This window comes from Bufo bufo, chromosome 4, assembly GCF_905171765.1.
Source record: "Bufo bufo chromosome 4, aBufBuf1.1, whole genome shotgun sequence".
NCBI lineage: Eukaryota > Metazoa > Chordata > Amphibia > Anura > Bufonidae > Bufo > Bufo bufo.
Genome location: NC_053392.1, coordinates 602,027,801 through 602,038,958, shown reverse-complemented (window position 1 = coordinate 602,038,958; position 11,158 = coordinate 602,027,801).

Below are 11,158 nucleotides of genomic sequence, written 5' to 3'. Positions count from 1 at the left end.
AACTTTTTTATGTATCTACTAGCATACTGTAGCTGGTTATTTGTGGGAAAAGTTGTGATTTTTATACGGTATCCACTTAGGGTTCAGATACTTAGTTGATTTAACCCCGTAAGTAGCGGGCCAATTTTTGCTTTTGAGTTTATTTTTTATTTTTATTTTTTTTTACTCCTTGCCTTCCAAGAGCCACAACTTAAAAAAAAAAAATTCCATTCACGTTGCCATACGAGGGATTATGATTTTTTATTTTTATTCCAGGACAAGTTGTATTATTTTCTAATAGCTCTATTTCATTTAGGGCTCAGGCACACGAATGTATTTTATTTCCGTGTCCGTTCTGTTGTTTTCTTTTGCGGACCGTATGCGGAACCATTCACTGCAATGGGTCCGCAAAAAAAATCAGTGTGCATTTTTGGTTTCCGTACGTCCGTATTTCCGTTCCGCAAAAAAATAGAACATGTCCTATTATTGTCCGCATTACAGACAAGGATAGTACTGTACTATGAAGGGCCAGCTGTTACGTTCCGAAAAATACGGAATGCACGCGGATGTCGTCTGTATTTTTTGCGGACTGCAAAATACATACGATCGTGTGCACGAGGCTTTCCACGTTATATTGGAAAACAGGAAAATATTCTCTTGTGGGGAAAATAAATAAAAAAACACACAATTCCACCACGTTCTTTGGGGTTCTGTTTTTGCAGTGTGCACTCTAAGGCCTCATGCACACGACAGTTGTTGGGTTCCGTGTCCGTTGTTCCGTTGTCCGTGATTTTCTGCGGACCCATTGACTTTCAATGGGTCCGTTGAAAACTCGTAAAATGCACCGTTTGTCATTCGCGTCCGTGATCCGTGTTTCCAGTCCGTTAAAAAAATATGACCTGTCCTATTTTTTTCACGGACAACGGTTCGCGGACCCATTCAAGTCAATGGGTCCGTGAAAAAACACGGAGGCACACAAGATTGTCATCCGCGTCCGTGATCTGTGTCCGTTTTTTCCTATCATTTTCAACGCAAACTTGACTTTTTTTATTTTTTCTTGTCTGGTTATCCTCCAAAAATCAAGGAAGACACACGGAAACAAAAACGGAAACGGATCACGGAACAACGGAACCCCGTTTTGCGGACCGTGAAAAAATACTGTAGTGTGCATGAGGCCTAAATGACATGACAAGCTTGTTCTGCAGGTCAGTACTATTACGGTGATACCAAATTTATATAGTTTTATTACTTATTAAAAATTAAAATGTTCTTTGCATCCATAACTTTTTTTTTTTTACTTTTGTCTACAGAGTTGTATGAGGGCTTGTTTTTTGCAGGGCGTGCTGTAGTTTTTATCGGTACCATTTTGGGGTGCACATGACTTTGCACAGGACAAGGTGACCGAAAATGGCAAATTATGCGTTTAATTTTTTTTCCCATTACGACATTCACCTTTAAGCCTCATTCACACGTCAGTGCTTCACGGACAGCACACGTCCCCATTCATTTTAATGTGTGTATTCAGACATCAGTGTTTTAGTACGGTCCATGGGTCCGTGTTTTTAGCACGGATGCATGCTCTATTTTGTCCGTGTTCACAAATCAATCACACCCATTGTAGTCTATGGGTCCGTTAAAGCCACGGATATAACATGAATGCCATCCATGTTGCATCCATGTTTCACGGATCATTAGGAAGAAATGCTTGGAAAATTATTTTTCGGGGTCAGAGAAACATGGATGGCACATGGACAGCAAAAAACAGACACACGGACCAAACACGGATGCATCACTGACCACCTTCTCACGTATTTGAGCATGGACACGGACGTGTGAATGAGCCTTTATGTTTTAATAGTTCAGACATTTTTGGATGAGGTGAAACCTATGATGTTTATTTTTTGGTTTATTTTTATAAGTAAAACTGGGAAAGGGGGTAACATAGTACATAAGGCCGAAAAAAGACATTTGTCCATCCAGTTCGGCCTGTCATCCTGCAAGTTGATCCAGAGGAAGGTGATTTGAATTTAAATATATATATATTTTTTTAACAAAACATTTTTACTGTAAGGCCTCTTTCACACAAGCGTGACGGATTAGGTCCGGATGCGTTCAGTGAAACTCGCACCATTTTGCAAGCAAGTCCAGTCAGTTTTGTCTGCAATTGCGTTCAGTTTTTTCCGCGCGGGTGCAATGCGTTTTGATGTGTTTTTCATGCGCGTGATAAAAAACTGAAGGTTTACAAACAACATCTCTTAGCAACCATCAGTGAAAAACATATTGCATCTGCACTTTCTTCCAGATGCAATGCGTTTTTCACTAAAGCCCCATTCACTTCTATGGGGCCAGGGCTGCGTGAAAAAAGCAGAATATAGAACATGCTGTGTTTTTCACGCAACACAGAACTGATGCGTGAAAAAAAACGCTCATGTACACAGACCCATTGAAAGGAATGCGCCAGGATTCAGTGCGGGTGCTATGCATTCACGTCACGCATTGCACCCGCGCGGAAAACTCGCTTGTGTGAAAGGGGCCTAAGGCCTCTTTCACACGGGCGTTGCGGGAAAATGTGCGGGTGCGTTGCGGGAACACCCGCGATTTTTCCGCGCGAGTGCAAAACATTGTAATGCGTTTTGCACTCGCGTGAGAAAAATCGTACGTGTTTGGTACTCAAACCCGAACTTCTTCACAGAAGTTCGGGCTTGGGATCGGTGTTCTGTAAATAGTATTATTTTCCCTTATAACATGGTTATAAGGGAAAATAATAGCATTCTGAATACAGAATGCAAAGTAAAACAGCGCTGGAGGGGTTAAAAAAAAAAAAATCATTTACCATGGTAAAAGATCATGTGACGTACCATGTGATGACCAGAGTGACGTCATCCCAGGTCCTTGAACTATAGTTAATGCTCACCACAGGTCCTATACAGTAAAAGAGACAGACGGAGATGCCGGCTACGCGAGCAAGTGGATTAAGGTGAGTTAAATGATTTTTTTTTTTTTTTTTAACCCCTCCAGCGCTAGTTTACTATGCATTCTGTATTCAGAATGCTATTATTTTCCCTTATAACCATGTTATAAGGGAAAATAATAATGATCGGGTCTCCATCCCGATCGTCTCCTAGCAACCGTGCGTGAAAATCGCACCGCATCCGCACTTGCTTGCGGATGCTTGCGATTTTCACGCAACCCCATTCATTTCTATGGGGCCTGCGTTACGTGAAAAACGCACAAAGAGGAGCATGCTGCGATTTTCACGCAACGCAAAAGTGATGCGTGAAAATCACCGCTCGTGTGCACAGCCCCATAGAAATGAATGGGTCGGTATTCAGTGCGGGTGCAATGCGTTCACCTCCCGCATCGCATCCGCGCAGAATACTCGCTCGTGTGAAAGGGGCCTAAATGTTAGACCCTTTAGGGGACCTGGGCATGCATTCTTCTGATCAGTTGCTCCATAGAATGCAAAAGAATACTATTGCAGTCCATGGAATTTTTATAGGCTGCCTGTCAAGCCCTGCCACAAGCAGGGCTTAACAGGCAGCTTACTATGACAGATCTGGGAGCCTTTACAGGGGCGCGAGGGGAATGATGAACAGAGGGTGCCCTCTTCTTCTGTCTAAACGCTCAGATGCCACAGTCGCTATTGGATTTTTGCCACGAGTACCAATAAAGTCACTAATTATCGGGTTGAACAAAGATTAGGGCACCCACACTAAATCTTTTTGGATCGTAGCGCAGATTCAGGGGTTGCACTTTGCACTTAACTCGATAATGTGGCAAGTGCGTTGTCTCCCATTCCACTGGTACTAGGTCTTATTTCACACAAATCACTTGGACAGACACTTCTGGGCAAACCGCCAAGTAAAACTTCAAATTACGACGCTCTATCAGTGTTAGAATCTGAGCAAAGCACTTCATATGCCTCCTCCACACTGTATTTCCTGGAAGCCATAGCAAATAAACAGTATAAACCATAAAAATGTAACTAGCGATCTATAATTTTTTTCTCATCAGAAAACACTACGGCCTCTTTTGCACAGTCAGTGTTTGACCAGTGATTTCTATCATTGATTGTGAGCCAAAACCAGGAGGGGAGGCTACACAGAGATAAGGTGTAATGGGAATGTAATGTTTGACTCCCACACGGTTTCGGCTCATAATCTCTGAGGGAAATCAATGATGAAACAATGACTATGTGAACATAGCCTAATAGTAATTTACTTTTTTTAGTCTTTTTTTTATCAGGCCCAAACCCTGCACCTAACACAAACCTTAAATCCAAGCCCTAAACCCAAACTGTACACCACCAATCAGCAAAATCTAACCCCAATAAACCATGGGCAGCATGAAATCCTGACAGGCTCCCTGATTACAAACTATGTTTTAGGGCTCATGCACACGACCGTGTGCTGGCCGTACCGAGCAGACAGATCCAGACCCATTCAACTTGAATTGGTCCGTGATCTGTCTGCACCACAAAAAAATTGTGCATTTGCTACTTTTTTGCGGTGCGGAGGCATGTACAGTAAACCGTGGGCTTACTCCGTTCCGCATCTCCCGGATTGCAGACCCATTGAAGTGAATAGGTCCGCGATCCGTGATGCACGCGGCTGGTGCCCGTGTATTGCAGACCCGCCATATGTGGGCCGCAATACGGCCACGGCCCGGCAACGGTTGTGTGCATGAGCCCTTACTCTGAATCTCTGCAGTGTTTCAGAGGATACGCTGTTTAATTATGAGCCGAGAACACAGAGAAAAGACGTGGCTTCCCTGCCAATCTGCAAATTCTGCCAATAAAGTGAAATTCTGAAATTTCATGTACATTTTCCTTTCATTCTTGTGGAACAACTAAAGGGTTAACAAAGTTTGTAAAATCAGTTTTGATTACCTTGAGTGGTGTAGTTTCTAAAATGGGCCATTTATGGGTGGTTTCTATTATGTAAGTGACTTCATTACTGGACTGGTCCTTAAAAAAAGCGGGTTTTGGAAATTTTCTTTAAAATGTTAAGATTTGCACGTAAAATTCTAAGGCTTCTAATGTCCCCAAAAAATTAAATGGCATTTACAAAATGATCCAAACATAAAGTAGACATATGGGGACTTTAATGTAATAAGTATTGTGGGGATTTGCTCTGGTAGACAGGGTGTGCGGACGCAGTACAGAGGCAAATTACCAATTCTTAAATCAAACTTCCGTGTTTATTCACACAAAGCAAAAACAAAACGTCACTTTGCAGTCTTGGTGTTAGTTCACACACAATGGAAAGTCCTCATAGCAAAAATCACCTTTTGGGCAGTTCTGCCTCCAGCAGTCCATAGCAGACTTTTAGGGGGCCTGTTTCCCTTACAGACGGGTCTCAGCCCTCAAGCACGGCACAAGCCTCAGATCCCAGCACACACACCTCCTGAATGCCACTGTCAGACTGAGGTAATCCTCCTCACCTGGCAGGGCTGGCTGGTTTTTAGGCCTGGCAAAACCCGGCCTGGAACATGGGGAGTAGTCACCCACCCAGCACTTTGACTACTCCCAGTAAGAGCCGTCCCAGATCAGCTATACAGCCATACTAAGTATTAAGGTGTCAAACAGCAACTGCTGCTTACACATAAAAACTGGCTCTTACTCCACCAAGGCCAGGAACCTCGGTGACATGTACCTATCATCCACGATGATTCCTTGTACCTTCTTACATACCTCTCCCCTTTGTTCAACCCTGAGGGGGTGAACACATGCCATACAGTACACTCGGGACAGGGCATCCGCGTTTCCCTGCAACCGGCCTTCCCTGTGTTCTACGGAGAAGTTAAAGTTTTGTAAGGACAGGAACCACCTGGTGACTCGGGCATTTCTCTCTTTGGCCTGGCTCATCCACTTGAGAGGGGAGTGGTCAGTCACCAGGCGGAATGTTCTCCCCAACAAATAATAGCGGAGAGACTTAAGTGCCCACTTGATAGACAGGCACTTTCTCTCCACTATACTGTACCTGGTCTCGGCTGGGGTGAGCTTGCGGCTTAGGAAGACAATGGGATGCTCCTCCCCGTTGACATCCTGAGACAGTAAAGTACCGAGGCCTACTTCAGAGGAGTCTGTCTGCACTATGAATTCCCGCTTGAAGTCGGGCGTCACCAAAACCGGCGACCCACATAAGGCCGACTTCAAAGCGGAGAAAGCCTCTTCCGCCCGGTCATTCCAGTGAACCATCACTGACTTGCGTCGCTTCAATAACCCTGCCAATGGTGCGGCTACAGTAGCAAAGTGGGGAATAAGGCCTCATACACACAACCGTTTTTCGGGTCTGCATCCAAGCCGCAGTTTCTGCGGCTCGGGTGCAGACCCACTCACTTCAATGGGGCCGCAAAAAAAAATATAGCATGTCCTATTCTTGTCCGTTTTGCGGACAAGAATAGGCATGCCTAGAATGGGCAAATTGCAGAACGCACACGGGTGGCTTCCGTTTTTTGCGGATCCGCGGTTTGCAGACCGCAAAAAAAAAATGGTCATGTGCATGAGGCCTAAATCTCATGTAATAGCCTGTCATTCCTAGGAATGACTTTACTTATTTAGTGGTGACAGGTTGGGGCCAGTTTCTTATCGCCTCTATTTTGTTTACTTGAGGTTTGATCACCCTGCGCCCAATGACATAACCCAGGTATTTAGTCTCCTCTAACCCTATCGCACATTTTTTTGGGTTAGCGGTTAGTCCCGCCTTCCGAAGGGAGTCCACTACAGTCTGCACTTTGGGTAGGTGACTTTCCCAATCGGTACCGTGGATGACAAGATCGTCCAGGTAAGCCGAAATGTAGCGCCGATGTAGACGCAACACAATGTCTATGAGCTGTTGAAAAGTGGCGGGGACGCTATGCAGACCAAAGGGTAGCACCTTCTACTGATACAGCCCTTCAGGTGTGATGAAGGCAGTTTTCTCTTAGAGGAGAGGCTGTCAGCAATTTTTACTGTGGCAGCTGCTTCCCTTGCTTCAGACAGAGGGGCCAAAACCGCTTCCCCTAGATAACCAGGCCGCGGGCTGTCTTCAGTACAGGTTTCCCTATCTGTTCAATATGTTCACCCCGTGGTTGGTTTACCCGATACAACATATCCTGATGAACCACAAAACGGGGAAACACTGACTCTGCCCCTGGTTGTTGTGGTTCACCATCTACTATTAAAACATTTCTCCAAGCTCGGGATAAGGTTGGGTCTCAGTGTTGTGCGGTACCATAATTATCCTCAGAGACATTAAAGGGAGTCTGTCAGCACATTTACCCCTTTTTAACAGTTCCCATAGCGCTGTAGCCGCAACACAGATGATTAAAACGGTACCTTTATATGCTTTTGTGGCCAGCAATGGGCATCGCAGTGCGCATGCCCCGGCCAAGGAAGTCAGCGCACAGGCGCGGGATCTCGCTGAGGGGGAGAGAAAACAGCTGGGCGGGCAGAGGAAGAGGCTGGGCGGGGATAAGAGCCGAAGAGGCAGAGATGCCTGGGCACCAGCGCGGTGGACGCTGCCCCTGGGCACTTGCGAGCCCTCATTTACATATGCATCAAAGTTCGTTTTTGGTAGTTTTACAAGTCCACAAAAGCATATAAAGGTACCGTTTTAATCATCTGTGTTGCGGCTACAGCGCTATGGGAACTGTTAAAAAGGGGAAAATGTGCTGACAGACTCCCTTTAAGGTCGGCCAGCTCAGGCCCCGGCGGCAAGTCCTCTACATCTCCCACCATTACAATCAGTGGGGTTGTCCACCCCTCTTCCCCCGAAGTGTCGGTCACCCCGACCGCTGGCCCTTCAGCCTCGGGTTCCCAGGGTTCTGGCCTCCCCCTGGAGCCAGGCCACTCTGATTGGGTTACCCCTGTCTCATAGGTATCAGTCACTCTCGTAGCAGGCCACAGTGCCGGGAACCCCGGGAAATCTCTCCCTATTATAGGTTCGTAGTGTAAATTTGTAGCAACTGCCACTTCGTGAGTCCACCTGCTGGCCCCTGTGGTTAGAGACACCAGGGCGGTGGGATAGTCTTTTAAGTCTCCATGGATGCACATGACCCTGACTTTCCGGACAGTATACTCCATGGACCATACCAGGGGAGCCCTTACTAGGTACACCAGACTCCCTGAGTCCAGCAGAGCCTCCGGTGGCGTGTCTCCCGCTTCCACCTGGCACAAGTGGTTTAGAGTCTCTGGGGTACCGGCTGCACACAGCTTCCTGGCATATAACGACTGACGGTAGCCATAGCTAGTATTCATGGGTTGTACCTTATGTGGACAGTCAGCTCTTACATGGCCAGGCTCCTGACAAAGCCAGCAGACTATCGGAGCCAGGTTCGTGGGGGGTACATCCTGGGTGGGTTTGGTGGGTACAAGTCGCCGGGTCTGGGATGGAGATTCACGGTGTTTGACTGACCCCCTTCCAAAAGAACCCCCCGTAAGATTCTTAGTAGCCTCGTAGCGCTCCACCATTTCTAGGGTATCGCCAGGAGACACCTGGCCGATCCAATGCTGGAGAGGGGGTGGCAGAGCCCTCCAGAACATATCAGCCAATAGTCTATCCACTATAGCTGTGGGACTCAGCACATCAGGCTGTAGCCACTTTTGCAAGAGGTGGAATAAGTCATAATACTGGGGTCTCGCAGGCTCCGCCAGCTTAAACCCCCACTGATGTACCTGCTGGGCCCGGACCAACACATTCACCCCCAGTCTTGCCAAAATCTCACCCTTTACTTTTTGGTAGTCGGCTGCTTGATCGTCCGGCAAGTCGAAATACACTCGCTGGAACTCGGATAGCAGGAACGGAGCGACGACCTCAGCCCACTGGTCTCAGGTAGCTTCTCCCTGATGGCCACTTTCTCGTACATCGCCAGGTAGGTTTCGATGTTATCTGTTATCTTAGGAATCGCGGCACGGACTGCTTTCCGGGCATCGTGGACGTTCCGGGTTGCTCCTGCTGTCTGCAAAGCCATCACATGTTGTAGCAGCAACTGGTTGGTTTCCTGCTGCTGCTTTTTAGCCTCGCATTGGTGCAGGTTTGTCTCTCGCTGCTGCAGATTAGCCTCCATGAAGGCCTTCACAACAGCCTCCATTTTGTCGTGGGGCACTGGTTGTAATACAGCTGGTTTAATGTACGACATACAACCATGCCTGGAAAAATGCAGAACCCAAAACATATCGGCGTTCACGCCAGCCTCACTGCTCTTGCCCACATTCTCCACCAATTGTGGGGATTCGCTCTGGTAGACAGGGTGTGTGGGCCTAGTACAGAGTCAAATTACCAATTCTTAAAGGGAAACTGTCATCACCTTTATGCTGCCCATACTAACGGCAGAATAAAGTAGAGACAGGTGAGTGGATTTCGGCGGTCTGTCATTTATAAGTTAAAAGTAAATGGTTGCCGAGAACCAACATCACAATCATTACAGACTGGGCCTGGAAAAGAGTCCGGGCCTCCTGAGAAGAGTCATGGATATTCATGAATTCCTGCTCTCCCGCCCACCTGCTGATGACTGACAGGCTTCTACCTCGTTTTCTCCCTTTCTCTCTAGGAGAGAGCTGCCAATCATCAGCAGATAGACGGGAGAACAAGAGATTATAATAACCAGGACTCTACTCAGGTAGATGGGACTCTTCTCAAGTCCTGGGCTGCAATGATTATGATGCTGGTTTTCGGCAACGACCTTTAGCTCATGAGTGACACAGCTGAAATCAGCATTTCTATCAATATTTTATACTGCCCCCAGTGTGGTCAGAATAAAGTTGATGACAGGTTCCCTTTAAATCAATTTTCTGTGTTTATTTACACATAAAGCAAAAACCAAACGTCACTTTGCAGCCTTGGTGTTAGTTCACACATAATGGAAAGTCCACATAGCAAAAATCACCTTGTGGGCAGTTCTGCCTCCAGCAGTACATAGCAGGCTTTTAGGGGACCCGTTTCCCTTACAAACGGGTCTCAGCCCTCAAGCACGGCACAAGCCTCAGATCCCAGCATACACACCTCCTGAGCTCCACTGTCAGACTGAGGTAATCCTCCTCACCTGGCAGGGCTGGCTGGTTTTTAGGCCTGGCAAAACCCGGCCTAAAACATGGGGAGTAGTCACCCACCCAGCACTTTGACGACTCCCAGTAAAAGCCGTCCCGGATCAGCTATACAGCCATTCTAAGTACAAACCGGATTCCAAAAAAGTTGGGACACTAAACAAATTGTGAATGAAAACTGAATGCAATGATGTGGAGATGGCAAATGTCAATATTTTATTTGTAATAGAACGTAGATGACAGATCAAACGTTTAATCCGAGTAAATGTATCATTTTAAAGGAAAAATACGTTGATTCAAAATTTCACGGTGTCAACAAATCCCCAAAAAGTTGGGACAAGTAGCAATATGAGGCTGGAAAAAGTACATTTTAGCATAACGAAGAGCTGGAAGACCAATTAACACTAATTAGGTCAATTGGCAACATGATTGGGTATAAAAAGAGCTTCTCAGAGTGGCAGTGTCTCTCAGAAGCCAAGATGGGTAGAGGATCACCAATTCCCACAATGTTGCGCAGAAAGATAGTGGAGCAATATCAGAAAGGTGTTACCCAGCGAAAAATTGCAAAGACTTTGCATCTATCATCATCAACTGTGCATAACATCATCCGAAGATTCAGAGAATCTGGAACAATCTCTGTGCGTAAGGGTCAAGGCCGTAAAACCATACTGGATGCCCGTGATCTCCGGGCCCTTAAACGACACTGCACCACAAACAGGAATGCTACTGTAAAGGAAATCACAGAATGGGCTCAGGAATACTTCCAGAAACCTTTGTCAGTGAACATAATCCACCGTGCCATCCACCGTTGCCAGCTGAAACTCTACAGTGCAAAGAAGAAGCCATTTCTAAGCAAGATCCACAAGCTCAGGCATTTTCACTGGGCCAGGGATCATTTAAAATGGAGTGTGGCAAAATGGACGACTGTTCTGTGGTCAGACGAGTCACGATTCGAAGTTCTTTTTGGAAATCTGGGACGCCATGTCATCCGGACCAAAGAGGACAAGGACAACCCAAGTTGTTATCAACGCTCAGTTCAGAAGCCTGCATCTCTGATGGTATGGGGTTGCATGAGTGCGTGTGGCATGGGCAGCTTGCATGTCTGGAAAGGCACCATCAATGCAGAAAAATATATTCAGGTTCTAGAACAACATA